Source organism: Globicephala melas, chromosome 3, assembly GCF_963455315.2.
Source record: "Globicephala melas chromosome 3, mGloMel1.2, whole genome shotgun sequence".
NCBI classification, from domain to species: domain Eukaryota; kingdom Metazoa; phylum Chordata; class Mammalia; order Artiodactyla; family Delphinidae; genus Globicephala; species Globicephala melas.
In genome coordinates, this window is record NC_083316.1 from 125,202,720 (window position 1) to 125,219,401 (window position 16,682).

Here is a 16,682-nt window from a genome sequence, read left to right on the forward strand (position 1 = left end):
CTGTCAGCCCCTCCTCTTGCTGGGTGGGTCTGCATCTATTTTGGGTGGGAAGCCCCGTCCTCCAGCGGAAGCAGGAAAAGGGTACAACATGAGAAATGTTCTCTTCAGACCCCCAGAGCCCAGACCCCGGAGGAAGAAGAGCTTGTGCTGTGGAGGATGAGGGGAAAAGGGGGTGGTGTCTCCTGGCTGTTTATGGGAGAGGAGTCCTGGGAGGGGGGACACTTCCCCTGCAGCTTGGGTTCAAAGGCCTGCTCCCCCAACACAGCTAATAACGGATGGTACTTACCAAAGGCTGACTTACATATTGGCTTCAGCTATTGGCTCAGATAGCGCTGTTTTTATTGTGCTGGTTTTGGTGTATATCTGCGTGACTGCGAATTTGCGGCTACGGTCTTGCACGTGCATGTTTTGTTTTACTGGTTTTTTTTTGAAGAGTCACCAGGTGGAAGCTTCTTGCAGGCAGCGGACATGCCTTATTCACACGTGCTTCTCAGCGCCTGGCTCAGGAGCCTGGGCCCCCACTGCGACCAGAGCAGGACCTGCGGAGAGAACAAAGAAACCCTGAGGCTACTCACTTGGGGGACAGGCAGCGACTCCAAGACGCATCACCTCACATGTCAGCAAGGAGCCCTTATGGCCACAGCCAAGGCCTCCATCCCCACCCTGCCTCCCCCACTGGAAAACAGCCTCTTTAAAAACTTACAGGCTCTTAGAGCTGCAGTGAACCTCAACCCAGGCCTCCCTGCAGAAGCTTGTCTCTGGCCTGAACCTGTTGGGAGACAATATTGAGAAGCTGCCCCAGGTGGTGGTTTAAATATCTTGTCTGAGAGGCTCTGTAAGTTTCTAGGAGCTGTGGTCTTCAAAGTAGGGGCAATGAAGAGCCTTGGGAGGTCTTGAGAAGGGTTTATTCCCTTCATTTATCAAATACAGGGACTTCCCTGGTGGTCCAGTGGTTACAAAGCCACGTACCAATGCAGGGGACATGGGTTCAATCCCTGGTCGGGGAACTAAGATCCCACATGCCACAGAGCAACTAAGCCCGTGCGCCACAACTACTGAGCCTGCGCTCTAGAGCCCGCGAGCCACAACTACTGAAACCTGTACACCCTAGAGCCTGCATGCTGCAACTACTGAGCCCACGCGCCGCAACTACTGAAGCCCGTGAGCTTAGGGCCCGTGCTCCGCAACAGGAGGAGCCACCGCAATGAGAAGCACGCACACCGCAACCAAGAGTAGCCCCCGCTCACCGCAACTAGAGAAAGTCCATGTGCAGCAACGAAGACCCAATGCAGCCAAAAAGATTAATTTTTTTAAAAAAGTGTTTTTTTAATTAAAAAAAACAAAACAACAGTTTCTGAGCTCATGTTCTTACAGAGGATGGTGGAGGTAACAGTACCAACATTTTAGGACCAGCCTGTGACTTAGGGCTCTTGCTGGGCCCCTCTCCTCTCAGTCCCCTGTACCCCCTGTATCCGTGGGAACTCCCTCATTTCCTGGGAAGCCCATGACCTCAGCCCTCGGGGCATGTGGAGGAAGGTACAATGTCTCCAGAATGTGAAATCTTGCCAAATTTCCATTGGAAGGTCGGTTCTCATAAATATTGTATATTTGTGGAGAAGGAGGAAGAAGTGGCTAGCATGGAATCTGACCATTTCCAAAGTCTGGTTCCCAACAAAGAAGCCTCGATCATCGTTCTACTGTTAGAAGACAGAGTCAAGGTTTCTGGCCCTGGGAGACAGAGGTGGTCCAGCCCTAGGACCCAGGCAGATGCTGCAAGTAGTTGCCTAGTGTTAACAGTGATATCCCTCTTACACTCATAGCACTCTACAGTTTACAAAGCACATTTATATCCGTGACTTTATTTACTCCCGGCATCAATCCCACGTGAATATCAGATTTTCACAGAAGACAAAATTGAGGCTCAGGGAAGGGAAATAACCTGCCCATATTCATATAGTGAGGAAAAGGGGGCAGAGCTTGAGATGAAAGGCTGGGCCTCTGAGACCACTCTTGACCCCAACCCCACCCTAACCTTTTTCCCAGTTAGGGAATGAGCATTGGAAGTAGGCCGTGGTTAGAAGTGGGCACCCTGTCATTAGGCAGTGGACACAGAGCCAAAGGCCAACCAAATCATTTCTGATATGGCCTGGCTGTGCTCTACGGACAAACTTACATTAGAGGGAAATGTGTCTGGCGAGAGGGCTCAGTGCGCAAGGGATATGTTTTCTGAGTCAGCTCTGGAGAAAGTTCAAGGGTCGGGGTGACCCCAATCTCCCTCTCCACCAGCAGTGTGCTCTTGGAAAAAACTGGAACTGTTTGGCTCTTCAATCAAGCAATCACATAGCTATGTCCATAATTTTTTGTCTTCCATATTGGGATTCCTTTGCATTCTACCTCATTATCTCAACCACAGAGCCAGCTCTGACTCTGTCATTCCAGAATCACTTACAAATCTTGTTTTTTAGACCAATTCTCAGAATCACAGGCTCAGTGGGACCCTACAGATCATTTTGCTGGCGTCTCAGTGATAGCCCTATCACATGCTCCCAAGGTTCTTATTAGTCTCTACTTGTTTTAAATGTCTACCTCCCTGCTCCTTCCATCTGCTGACGACAAATTTCCTTTTGAGAATATAAAGAACAAAGCTTCTCCCTTTGCCTATGACAAGTAGTATCAGTCAGGATGGGCCAAGTTGTGCTGCATTAACAAACAATCCTCTTGGCGGCTTAGGCCAGCAAAGGCGTCTTTCTCACCTACATTACAAGTCCTGTGTAGGCCGCTATGCTCATCAGAATCACTCAACGACACAGAATGACAGAAGCTTTATCACGATACTTTCTTCCACAAGCACCATAATGGAATCAGAGGTATGTAGGCAGTGGATTTACAGCAGTCAATCATGGGTTCTGGAGTCTTAGCTCCAACCACTTATTTCCTTCAGGCAAATTCTTTCATCTAAAAAGATTGTCAGTTTTTTTATCTATAAAGTGAAGATCATGACAAAGTACCTACCTCACAGATTTTCTGTGAGGTTAACCAAAAGGATGAATGTAAACCCTTAGCCCAGAGTCTGGTTCATAGAAAGAATTCAATAAATGTCAGTTATTATGTATAATGTTAACATAGTATTATGTTAACTTAATAATACCTACCATCTCCAGACAGAACAGTGCTCCTTTCCACTGTTCCTCATGTTGACCAGTTTGAATTCCTTCGAAGAGTTCTTTTTTTTTCTGCAAGTCATTTTCACATTATTTTTATGCATTTTATCTCATGAGAGAGGCCCTAAGCGTTCAGAGCTGAGGCACAAAAGGATACATCCGTGTGTCTTGCCAACCCCAAGCAATTTATCCAGTTCAAGATACATTACCAAGTCCTTCTGAGGAGTCCAGGGAAGGGAGGTCAAATCTGGAGAAGAATCCTGGCTTGAGATACAACCCTATGGTAGAGAGACACAGAAATCAAACTGTAGAATGTCAGAGTTGGAAGAGACATTTAGAACAAGCAAGTCTCATCATGTCTTCTCTTTTACAGATGGGGAAACACAAGTCCAGAGAGGGAAAGGGACTGCTACAATGTCACACAGCAATTCAGTGTCAGAGCTGGGGCCAGAGCCCACTTCCTTTAATCCCAATCTTGGGGCTTTCTGCACATCACGTAAGGAGATAACATTCTCTACCACTGGGTGAGGAGGGGGCAGATCTCTCAGAATTATGGCTTGTCCTCATTTCACAGAGTTGTACTCCGACAGAGTTGTAAAGTTAAGAACTTTATAAACATTACCTTATTAAGGCTTCTTGGAAACCCAAAGTCACAGCTCCTCTGGGTCATGGGACATGCGTTGAGCATCCAGTGAACAAACAAAGGGTAATGTTACATTTTTCACTTCGTTTAGGAAACCTGGCTTCTAATTATAGGATTTGTTTAACAGTGCCGGGGTGGTTTACGAAGGCCTGGAGTCAGCCTGCAGTCCTCAGGGCTGCTGAGGAGTGTCAGATGGGCAGACACGGATGGGGTGGGGGTGGGTAGCAGGGAGGGGACCTCAGCAGCAAAGGGGAGAGAGGGATGAGCAAAGTCAACTTAAGCTGAGGCCTGGAGGGGGCTATTAATTTTCCCTAATCCCATCAACCAGGTTGCTCCCATTTGGAAATTATCTCCAATAACCCCACCCTGTTACCATAACGTTTCATATCTGGGCAGTGCATCAATTTGCTCTGTGGCAAGCAGGTGAGACAAGGACCACATAACTCTTGGGTTCTATGAACAACTGAGCCCCCTGCAATAGCAGTCAGGATTAGTGTCCCCCTCCCTGGGGAAAAATGGAATAGGAGCTGGCTTGATCTCCATGGTTATTTAAATAAATATATTTTAAGTAAGGTATTTTTTAAAATAAATCTTTATAAATTTTGTAAAGTACTATAATACGAATGTATTAGATGCCCTTAACACAAATAAAAAATAGAAATTAGAAGTAAAAATAGAAGTCTGTAATATTATATACAATAACTGTATATATAACTATAGTATAGACTATAACTCAGCCCCTTTAGTTAAGCTCATTACCTCAATGTAAATCAGGAAAAAATCAAAACCAGGAAACTACAATGAATTAAGGCAAAATCACCCAAATTCCCACATTCTTGCAAACGGCTAACAGTGCATTTTCACGCACATGTGCAACCACACGCACACTCACACATGTTACAGGGTGTTCGTTGGCACCATTCAGGGTGCGATTACTGCAGCTCAATTGGTCCTCAGACTTCAAATGTTCAAGGCCCATATGCCTGTAAGGGCAGGAAGTCAGACCTGCAATGTAGCCACTCTCCCCAAGGTTCTTACCATCTTCCTCTTATGCACCCAGGGGTCCCCCTAGTCCTTACAGGTGTCTTGGGGGTGGGGTCAGTGTTGAGTCCCATCTGGTGCTATATCAGTGTGCTGACAATGATAGAAGGATATGAACGTCCAAGCAGAAGCTGGTCTTGGTGAGTCATATCCCAAACTGTGGGTCATGTTCACAACTCCCAAAGGGGCCACAGAGGTGAAAGCTAATATTCTCCCTAGACCAGGGAAGGGCTCCAAGCTAACCGCCCAGGGCCCTTCAACAAGGGCGAACCTGTCCCACTTCCTATCAGCATTTGTATACCAGGGAGTCACAGAATTTTTGAGGGCTGTGCCACACCATTGTCCCTCCCCTACAACCACTTTTCCCTGGCAATCAGCACAAAAGGTTTGTTACATCCCTCTCCCTGCCTTTCCCAGAAATACTCCCTTCAGGCAGTTCATAATGACCTTCTGTCCTGATCTGTCCGTGCAGTGGACTAAAGGACAGACAAAACACAAACTTAACCTCCAGCAGGGCACCTTACTACATCCACAATTACCCCTACACACAGACACATCATTTATTTTGTTATGGTAAAAATATGCATAACATAAAACCGAACATTTTAACTATTTTTTTAATTAATTAATTTATTTGTTTTTATTTTTGGCTGCGTTGGGTCTTCATTGCTGTGCGCGGGCTTTCTCTAGCTGCGGTGAGCGGGGGTTACTCTTCGTTGCGGCGTGCGGGCTTCTCGTTGCGGTGGCTTCTCTTGTTGCGGAACACGGGCTCTAGGCACGCAGGCTTCAGTAGCTGTGGCACATGGGCTCAGTAGTTGTGGCACACAGGCTTAGCTGCTCCGCGGCATGTGGGATCTACCCAGGCCAGGGCTCAAACCCGTGCCCCTTGCGTTGGCAGGCAGATTCTTAACCACTGTGCCACCAGGGAAGCCCCCATTTTAACTATTTTCAAGGGTACAATTAAGCTTTGAAAAATTGATTTGATGACAATTATAAGTACTTCTTCACTAATTGTCTCTTACTTACCTCTCAGAATCAAACTCTGTCAATGAAACAAAAACGTCTTATGCTCATCAAAGAAAACACATGGAGCTTGATTTTGTTTTTAAGTCTTTTTTAAAAAGTAATTTTATTTATTTTTATTTTTGGCTGCATTGGGTCTTCGTTGCTGTGCGCGGGCTTTCTCTGGTTGTGGCAAACGGGGGGCTACTCTTCATTGTGGTGTGCGGGCTTCTTATTGCAGTGGCTTCTCTTGTTGCGGAACATGGGCTCTAGATGCCCGGGCTTCAGTAGTTGTGGCACGTGGGCTCAGTAGTTGTGGCTCGCGGGCTCTAGAGCACAGTCTCAGTAGTTGTGGCGCACGGGCTTAGTTGCTCCGTGGCATGTGGGATCTTCCCGGACCAGGTCTCGAACCCGTGTCCCCTGCATTGGCAGGCGGATTCTTAACCACTGCGCCGCCAGGGAAACCCTGGAGCTTGATTTTTTAACAGCACTTTTCAAATCATATCTTCCGAATGATCACCTCTGAGCTGTGCCTTTCGGGTCGAATTAGCACGAAGTCAGGGCTGGGGGTTAGGGACAGGTTGGAGGTGAGAACATGAAGTGTGAGATAAAGCTCATAGGACCTCAGGGCTGGAAGGGACCCGCCAAGTTGTCATCAGCCTGTTTGCATTCCTCTAGCATCACAGAACTCATCACTTTACCAAGACAGCCCATCAGCCCATCTCATCCTTGAGTTAATCCACTGACTCAAAAAAGTCCTTCCTGCATAGCTCTAAATGCCACCTTCCTGAAGGTTCTAACCGTATCAGCTCAACCTCTTCATCGATCACCTGTAGAGGTGGAGCAGCTCTGCCCGGCCCCCTGAGTCTCCTGGTCTTCAGGACCCTCACCCTCCTGCTAGGGATTCCCTTGTCCCTGACTGCACACACCCTCTGAGGACACAGAACTCATCAAACACACTCTCATACCCAGCCCTTAACAAGAAGCTCCCCTCACCTCCTAAGATGTCTTATTCACACATACAAAGCCAGAGTCTCACTGACCTGTTTCCTCTGGGAGCAGAGGGATTTCACGGCTGCCTTGCCACAGTGTGGAAAGAAAAGCCACTTCACACAATGGTTAATAGACGTAAAGCACTAGTAACTCCCAGGAGAGGGCACGGGAGGAAAGAGAAATGGCTTCAAAAATGTTTGAGACAGATATATGGACACTGAGTCACATATGGCTGCCCTTTAGTCAGCCTTCTGAGACATTTTGGTGCCAGGACACCTCCCCTCCCAGGACCTGCCTGCAGGTTGCTTCTGTTCCTTGTTCTCGCCTCTGGTAACAGACCTTACGATAACGGAGACTGTTGGCTCACAGGGGTGGCCAACTCATGCTTGGCCAGGCACAGAGTTCTTGGGTGTTGAAATGGTGGGCCTTTCCATAACTCATACTGGTCACTTTTCTGTTTTCTTTTCTGTCTTGATGTAATATCTCTGATGCTACAGTAGCACAAGTAATAGAAGCATAACAAGTTTCACAGCCTCCAAAGTGGACTTTCCATAATTTCGATGGTTCCGTTGGGCTGGCTTTATCTTCACCCTGGGATCTGCTGGTGGTGCTTTGGAGTGTCAAACCAGAACACTGAACAGGAGCGGGGAGCGGGGGTTACAAGCCTTCCCTACCATGATCTTACAACCCAGGGGTGCGCTTGTGAATGGTATCCATCTTCTAGGTTCAGGAGGGAAGGGGATGACATGAATGGCAAGCCTGCTGTGTGCCAGGTGTGATGTCATAACCCTTAAAATAAATACCTGCCATTTACTGAGCACTTACTCTGGAGCTGCACAGGGCTAACCGCTTCGTAAGCATGGTCTCGCTTCGTCTTCACAGCAATCCTGGGAGGTGGGGGCCCTTTCTGGCCCCATTTTACAGAGGAGGAAAGTGAGGTTCACAGATGTTAAATACAGTTCCCATCCCCACTCCCCGTGGGAAGCAGCAGAGGCAGTACTGAGCACAGTCTGGCTCCATATTTGACCCATCCCCTAGGACTGCAGGGGCAACACCAAAAGGCAGGCCCTATGTTTCCCATTTCACAGAGGAGTAAAGTGAGGCTCAGAGCAGCAGTTGAAGAACTGTGCCCAGACCTCACAGCTAAGAAACAGCAAAGGCAGGAACAAACACACAGGCCTCCCGACAAGGGAATTCTTTCCTCAGAAGGAACAAAGTCAGGGTGAAGCTCCTCCTACTAGACTGGGAGCCTCTTAAGGTCAGGGACGGTGTAGGGTTCAGCACCCCACACCCCTGGAGCTGCCCCGTACAGGATGGTCTGAGGCCGTGTGCTGGAGGGAATCCTGCGCTGAGGGAGGGGAGAGAGAGGGAAGCAGTCCCATGTGGACCAGAGGTCCAGGGGACTGTGGATGAGAACGTGAATGAAGGTAGCTGGGGTCCAGCCAGCCTGGCCACAGAAGGGAAGCTCTGAGCAACAAGGCCACTGGGAGGAGCCCTCCTCCAGCCTCAGCGGCCACTCCTATGCCCACAGCCGCCGTTCACAGACATCTTCCCGGCTATCCCTCACAGGCACTGCAGGAGGCCTGGGGACTCATACCCTCCCCAGGGGGAGTTGTGCTCTCCACAATGAGCTAGACAACAAGCAAGTACATCAGTAGATATGTAAAATATAGGCACAGTCCTGGAGGGCAACAAGCAGGGACAGCAACAGAGAATAATGTGGCGGCCAAGTAAGCGTCTCCCAGAGGTGACTTTTCTTTATTTTTTTTTGAGGTACGCGGGCCTCTCACTGTTGTGGCCTTTCCCGTTGCGGAGCACAGGCTCTGGACGCCCAGGCTCAGCGGCCATGGCTCACGGGCCCAGCCGCTTCGCGGATGTGGGATCTTCCCGGACCGGGGCACGAACCCGTGTCCCCTGCATCGGCAGGCGGACTCTCAACCACTGTGCCACCAGGGAAGCCCCCAGAGGTGACTTTTGAGCTGAGACCAGAAGCAGGAGGAGAAGCCAGCTATGGGAAGCTCTGGGTAGAGGGCACATCTGGTGGAGAGGACTGCAACTGCAAAGGCCCAGAGGCATGAAAAAACACTAAGGACCCTATAGGAGGCCAACGTGGCCAGAGCATAATGAGAAAGGGCAAGAGACAGGCGTTTCTCAGGACTAGGACTTCAGGGGAAAGGGAGCCCCAGTGGTGAGTCCCTGGATTCCCTCTCCTGCCCCGTCGCAGCCCCCTGTGTGACAGGCGCAAGCCCTCTGGGGCCCCAGCCTTCTTTGCACAATGATGGGGTTGGCATCCAAGGGTCCCAGCTTTCTGGAGAGAGGATTTCCTTCCTCATGGTCCCCCATCCCCTGCCATTCCCACCACCTTCTGGACCCCAGGAGCCAGGACTGGCGTCGGCCCCGCTGGGGGTTCCCAGAAAAAAAATCTCAGAACTCCCACTCCCGTCCTGGGACACAGGGGCCAGGGAAGAGGGAGGAAATTCTCACACACAGCTTGCTCCCAGGGAGTTTGCTCATGTTCCCAGGCTGACAACTGGCAACCCTCAGAACTCCGGCCCCTACCCCCTTCCTCCCCCTCCTCTCCCTGCCTCCCTCTCTCCCCCGGCCCCCCTTCTTCAGCTTAATGACTTCCACATGGGCCTCTGGCAGCTGGAGCCAAGTCTCCCAGCATTGTCTGAAATCTCCAAATTTAGAAGAAATATGAAAATTGTCAACCACTCCTTCCTTAGGGGGTAAAAGCAACAGTCGGCACCAGGGGCAGGTCAAGGCGAGGCAGTCACGTGGCAGGCGCCTGGGCCAATGGGGGCCCTCAGAGGACTCAGCACCCGCCTCGCCCCAACACCAGGCTCGCCTCTTCAGCTCATATAAGGTAAAAGGCAGAGGGGCCTTTGCAGCCAGGGAGCGGCGGGCAAGGGGCTAAGGGGAGGGGGGCCCAGTGCCAACTGTTTAAAAGTGCCCCTGTGGCAGTGGCAGTGGCAGTGAGGGGTGCCAAAGGCCCAGTCAAGTTAGTTGAGAAACCATCCCCGAAACGGGCTGGCCCACGTCTCCAGGCCACAAGGAGCCACACTTGGACCAGACCCCAGGAGAGGTAAGAACCAATGGCAAACAGGGGTCTGCGAGTCAATGGCGGGGTCGGAGGTGGGGGGGGGGCGCGCTCTGTGGTATCCTCCCCGGGGGGATGCTGTGTCCAGGGGCTGGTCCTTGCTCTCCTGCTAACCCACTCTGGGCCTCAGTTTCCTCATCCGTGCAGGGGCTGAACCGGATGATCTCTAAGCGCCCATCCTGCTCTGACCGAGGTACAGGATCTGTGGTCCTGTTGGCTTTGAGGACTCCTTGTGGCTGTGGTTAAATGGGGGGGTGGGAGCAGCGGAAGGGGACAGCGTCACTGTCCCACCGCCTGAGCGTCACCTGAGTCTGGGCCCGTCTTGCTGGCTTCGCGGTAGACAGTGCTTATTCCTTGTCTATGAGGTTTGATTTCTCAGCTCTAAGAGCCTGGGGCTCCTGGCAAGGAAAACTGTTTTCAAATAATGGTTTCAAGAAGCAAAGATGTTGGAGAAGCGATGTCAGCTCAGGTTCCAGCAGACAGGCAGAGAGGCAGGGAGGCCGGGGCTGGGACGCAGCCGTGGAAAGGGCACACTGGCTGGGGGCGCAGGCTCCAGCCTCAGCTCTGCCTCTCACTACCTGGCCCTGTGGCTTTGGGCAGATGCCCTACCCTCTCTGGGCTGCAGTTTCCCATCTGTACTGTGAGGCCATCGGACAACATGGTCTCCATGCAGGATGTGGCTTCTGAGCCCCGTTTGAGCCGAGAGGGCAGCTCATGTTGGGAAGTTTCCCCAGGAGGCCCTGAGCTGAGTCTGCCATTTGACAACAGGCTTAGGGGCCAAGCAGACCCAGAGCCGGGGGAGCTTTGGGAGGTTGAGCCTCGGGTGATAGAAGGGAGCTGTAGTGTCTGACTGCAGGCTTGGCCAAGGGAAGGGTCGGCTCACAGCCCTGAGACCTCAGGATGAGCCTGGCCCTGAGGCAGCCTCGGGTGGGGCTGGGGCTGGGGCTGGGGCTGGTCTCTAAATTCAGTGTACTAGGGGCTCAAGACCTTGGAAAGACGGGGACAGAAAAGACAGCAGAGCGGGTCAGGGGGATGAAGTGGTGGGGCCAGGGGACTCAGAGGAAGGCAGGGGACTTGCAGTGGGGAACGTGGGAGGCAGGGCTGGGTAGAGCAGAGGCCTGGGTCACAGCCGGCAGACGTGCAGGCAACGTGGCTCTTCTGCATATGCTGTGGCCACATCTGGGGCCCAGAATGGACACAGTCCTCCAGCACCAGCCTGCCCAGCACCCTCACCTCCCCACTTTTGGTTATGCAAGACCTGAGGCCATAAGAGTCCAAAAACAGACTCTGGAACCCAATCCAATTGCCTGGGTCCCATTCTGGCTTTTTTACTTACAAAACAAGTGACCCTGGGGAAGTCACTTGCCATCTCTGAGCCTCAGCTTCCTCCTCTATAGAATAGGTATGGTCTTGGTTCCGACCTCGCTTGGCTGTCATGAGGAGTGAGGGACACAGGTACCGAAGAGCAGGATAAACGGGGCTGATATTCATTACAATTAGGCCCTACTCCTCTTGTGAGGCAAGATGACCTTAGCTGTGTTTATAGGGAAGTGGGAATGAGACCCGGCCAGGGAGCACCCTGAGTTGCCTAAGAGAGAACAGGGTCTGGAAAGAGGCAGGACAGGTGAGTTCAGAGGTCAGAGGTTAAGGGGCACAGAAGAAGGGTCAGCTTGAGATGCTTAATGGGCTAGATGAAGTCTCCTTTCCTGCATTTATAGGGCATTTTGTGGGCAACGTGTCTCAAAGTGCGGTGTCTGAAGCACTGCATGCTCATCAACTGACAGGGAATCCTGAGTGGGGCCCAGGAAGCTCCATTACAAGCTCTCCAGGGAATCCTGAGCACATGGAGTTTTGAGAATACTGGGCTGTCAAGCAGCCTGGTACCCTCACAAACACAGCTGAGGTAACTGAACCCACAAAAAGAGAACACTGCTCTAGGTCACCTGGAGAGCTGATGGCAGAGCTGGAACAGAACAAGTCTCTGCCCAGCCCAGGCCTCTGTAAGGTGGTGCGGATAGGAGAATTACACTGTGATGATGACAGTACAGGCCTAAGACCTTTATACAAATTACTTCACTTAATCTTCAGAACAACCCTGTGAGGTAGGTACAACTATTATCCCCATTGTACGGATGAGGAAACTGAGGCACAGAGAGGTTAAGCAGCTTGCATAAGGTCACACAGCTCGTGAACTATTAAACCTGGACAGCGTATGTGTGCCGGCTGCCCCAGCTCCTCTGTCCCCAGTGGTCTCCTACCTCCTGCCTTGCTCCTTGGACACCACACCCCACAACTCCTAGGGACCTTCCAAAGTACCTCATGAATTTGTATGGGGGATTTCCCCCCTGCCAGGTACTTGGCTGAATCTCTTGCATTATCATTTAATCCTCCCAGGATTACCCTGAGGAAGGAATCAGCATCATTACATCATCCTAATTTATAGGGAAAGAAACCACTGGAGCTTACCCAAGGTCACATGGCTAGGAAGTGGCAGACGGGATTTGAACTCAGTCTACAAAATGCATGCTTGTAGCCTGCCCACCAGGGCACCTCTGAGCACAATGATGAGGGATCCCACTTCGTAGAGGAGACCAAGGCTAAACGGGTGACCACACCAGAGCTTGAACCCAAGTCTTCTAGTTCCAAGGCTATTGCTCTTCCTTGAGCCCCACCACTGCCCCAGGACAGAAAGGAGTTTGCTTGTCACTTGTCCCTAGGATCCACATGGCAGCTCCTGGGGCAAAGTCAGCCCTTTCCCAGGCTGGCTTGTTCCAGGGAAGAGCTGACACATATAGCCCCGAGGAATACCAGTTCCAGGCCTGGTGCCGCCACTGACCCTCGGGGCTGTGTCTGATTCCCTGTGTGAGCCTTGAGAGTTAGGGGAGGTGGCCTCTGAGGTCCTCATCTCCAGGCTATGCCTGGGCCCTGCCTCAATAGTGATTTCCCAACTAAACAGTCCCTGGGACTCAGGGCCATGGGGTCGTGCAAAGAATTGTGATAAAGATTTTTTCCAATTATGGTTATTATGACCCTTTTTGTCCATATCTCCTGGGGCACATGAGCCAGAGTTTGTCTGGGGTTCATATCTAGAGAGGGACTGCTAGGTTCTGGCATGCACACCTGTCAACCTCACAGGAAAGCAGATTATTTTCCAGAGTGGCCAAAGCACGTCACAACTTCCACCAGCAGAACGTGAGCACTCCCCTCCTTGACAACACTTGAAATTATCTGAATTCTTAAAGTATACATGTTACACATTTTACTCTGTTCTTATTGAATTTGTATAATTAAGAACGTAAGGAAGAAACAGAAATGCTGCAACACTACTGTCCACATGGGTATCTAGAAATTTGCCCTACATGCACCAAGTCGCAGGGTAGCCTGCAGGCCCTGGGGTGGGGATGGGCACAGCCTACGTGGCCCTCCCCCAGCCCAGCAGTATGCAGTGGCCACGGGCCAAGGAGAGGTTGCCTGTGATGGTCTGCAGGAATTCGGAGGAAAGAGCCCACAGTGTCTGCCACCTCCTAAAGGCCTGTCTAGACAGTCCTGGCCCCATGGGGCTTCACCACACATGGTGAGAGCCCGCAGAGGCCGGCCCCCTCCCCTCTTGCAAAAGAGGCTTGTTGGTGACAGTGCTTCACCACCAGAAACCTTTTCTCCAATTCAAAACAGAAATGCACAGCATGAGTCACCCACTCTCGTGGCCCATGGATCACCCACTCATCAGGCCCCTTTTCGTTTGGATGAGAAAACAGAGGCTGACTCTGGAGCCAGGGGCCTTTCCAGTATGGGCTGCATGAATCCTAGTGCCCAGGTGATGAGGGGACCAGGCGGGTCAGAGCACTGCTAGAGTGGGGCTAAGATGCAGCAGGCTGGTTGTTAAAGGTGCCAGAGGGGAGTCAGGCTGCCTGGGTTTGAATCCCAGATCTGCCTAATATCAGCTGTGTGACCTTGGGCATGATAAGAGTACCTGCCTCGTTAGATTATTGCATTGTCTGGATTAAATGAGTTAAAACTCATGAGGTCCTTAGAACAGTGACTGACACATAGTAGGTACTGAATAAAAAATAACTGCCAAAAGGCAGTTTTTTTGCGGGGAGGAGGTGCCGTACTGGACCCCAACTCTACCTTCCACCTAGGGGGATAAGCTGCCCTTGCTCCTTCAGAAATAACAATCGTCATATATCAAGTCTTCCCAAGCGGCCAACGCTCCATCCAGCACTCTCTGAGGTAAATAACATTAACCCTCTGGGAACTCAGAGGCTCAGAGAGGTTTAGTCATTTGCCCAAAGTCACACAGCTTGTAAGAGGCTCAGCTGTGGCTCAAACCCAGGTCTGGATGACTCCAGAACCCATGCACATATACTCTAGCACTGCCCCCCTGAGTCTGTGAGCAAAAGCTACTTCTGGTTCTACCCGTCTAATAGGAAAATTCTTGGCATTTAGGAAGGGGGCCATTTGAAGCACGATGCCTCCTTCTAGGTTAGGCATTGTTATGGTAAGATATAAACAGAGCCCCCCCAACTCCCATCCCCACGCCTGCTCAGGGGCAAAAATGCAGACAGTTCTCACCAGTGAGCACACCTTACTGTGGGCTGAGTACCCCTGGGGGCCTGTTCAGTCCTGGGCTGCCCTTGACTGTCACAGCTCATCAGTTATTTGAGGATGGGGTAGTCAGCTAGTCCATTTCTGGAAGAAGCAGCCTCACTCTTGCACATTCCCGAGAGCCCAAACCAGCCACAAGCATAGGTCACCTCCTCTAAGGTCCTCCTCGGACCCAAGCCATGCACCAAGGGAGATGGAAAACACACTGGGCCCTGCAAACTTAACAGGGACACTGCTCAGCTGCCACTAGCTTTTGCCCCATACCCTCCTCCTCCTTCAGAGAAACAGGGATGGGGTGAAGTGTTCAGAGGGAGGCCGCCGCCTAGGGAGGCCATCCGTAGTGGCCACGACACCACCCTGGCTGGGTTGCTGGGCTCAGAGGCCACTGGTCAGTCTGCCTGGAGCCTGCCGGACCTCAGACATGTCACCCAACAACCCCACTGAGTCTGAAGGCATCTGACGAGATAAGCTGAACAAGATGGGGAGAAAGGGAAAGAAACAGGCTAAGACTCTAGCCCTGGCTCTATAGCCAACAGAGAAGTAAGTTCATCAGTCCCTTTGGGCACTTCAGGCCGAGATGCTCCATGATTTGGGATGGAAGGAGGACAGCTCTGGTTATCCCATGTATGACAACGGATGCCCAGACTCTCAGGGAAGGAAAACCTGGGGTAGGGGTGGTCAGAGTAGCAGGGGCACACTTTGGATAGACGGAGAAGAGAGGAAAAGGCATTCCAGGTGGAGAGTTCTGTGTACGAAGGTAGGGAGGAGGAAAGACATTTTCAGGAGAAGAGCAAACAAGCCCACTTGGCTGTTTGAACCGAGAGCAGGTCGAGAAGCCCTGTAAGGTTTGAGGCTGGCAAAGTGGCAACAGCCTGGTTGCAGAATGGCTTTGATCGCCAGAAACCAAAGCCCCAGAAGATGGAAGAAGTGCTCCTTGACATCTGCCTCTGGGAGGGAAATCTGTACCCTCCCCCAAAACACCATCAGGCCAAGAGCCTCAGTGCAGGGAGAGAATTGGGAATTTGGGCATTGTTGACTCTGAGATGTCAAATAATGGGACAGGAGACCTTGGGGTGAGATTAGGAGGGGTAGTAAGGCTGAGGGCTGCAGCCATCAACTTTAAGATTTGAAGAGCTTTCTGGGGATCAGGAACTTGTTCTTTGTAGCCCAAAAGGACAGGGCTTGCAGCCCCAGAGAGGTAAAGGTCAGCGGGATATTCAGAAGGAGACTTCGATAGCCTGTCCAAAGAGAGACTAGGTGATTGTGAAGCAGTGAGCTTCCCATCACCAGAGGTATGCAAGTTTAGCAGGGACATTCTAGAGAGAAGTTCAGCATTAGAGGAGGTTGGGCCTCATGGCCTTTCCCACCACCAGCCTGGGACTTCACATCACAGCTTAGCTGCCCTGGGACAATCTTACAGGGTTGAGCCCCCCGGCTGCCTGGATGTCAGATTCCCAGCTAGGCATGACATCAGTTCTGCCCTGATTTCACACAGGGGCCTCTAGGGACCTCCCTCCCTCCCACTTCCTTCCACCCCTTCCACCCTTCCACTGCTGCATTCTGCCCTTCCCAGGGAGCACCAGGCCTGACCAGAGACACCTGGAGCCTGGTTGTGACACCAGGTCCCTGGGGGAATATTCCACCGAGCAGGAATGAGGCAGGGGGGCCAGCGTCCCGGGGAACCCTGTTCACATGCCCCACAGAGTCTGCATGGAAATTCCAGGAGGATCACAGGGAAGATTCCAGTTTAGAACAACATGCTTTGTTTTTGTCCCCCTTTCTTTCCTGTTCCTCCTTTCCCCCAGCGGTGGGAGAGGTGGTCACAGGAAGCTGGAAGACCAAAGCAAGTGTCCTCATTGGGCAGAATCACAGGAAGACCAGTGTGGAGAGATGGGGGTGCTGGGAAGAGAAGGAAAGGACCCAGATGGGCCTGGGGAGGTGGACACCACATGGGAGAGGGTGGAGGGGAGGGCAAAGTCAAGGGGATAACGAAACCTGGGCAGGGTGGTGGGTGATGGGCATGATCATCGATCAGACCAGCAGGCATTCCTGGACACCCAAGACTAGAGTTACATTAGCTCTGGGTTCAAGTTGGGGTTAGAGAGTCAGCCAAGTTTCCCAGAATAGACAGTGGATA

At 51.5% G+C, this 16,682-nt stretch overlaps 1 non-coding gene across 1 annotated transcript in view; it reads right to left on the reverse strand.

Annotated features, from left to right (window-relative positions):
* Positions 1 to 306: 306 nt before the first annotated feature.
* LOC115847465 (uncharacterized) overlaps positions 307 to 16,682 on the reverse strand; it is a 33,360-nt gene continuing 16,984 nt past the window's right edge. The window contains exons 3-5 of the transcript XR_009563308.1: positions 3,371 to 3,439; positions 704 to 769; positions 307 to 539 (exon numbers count right to left, since the gene is read on the reverse strand). This is a non-coding gene — a transcript (uncharacterized protein). The remainder of the gene's footprint in view (positions 540 to 703; positions 770 to 3,370; positions 3,440 to 16,682) is intronic.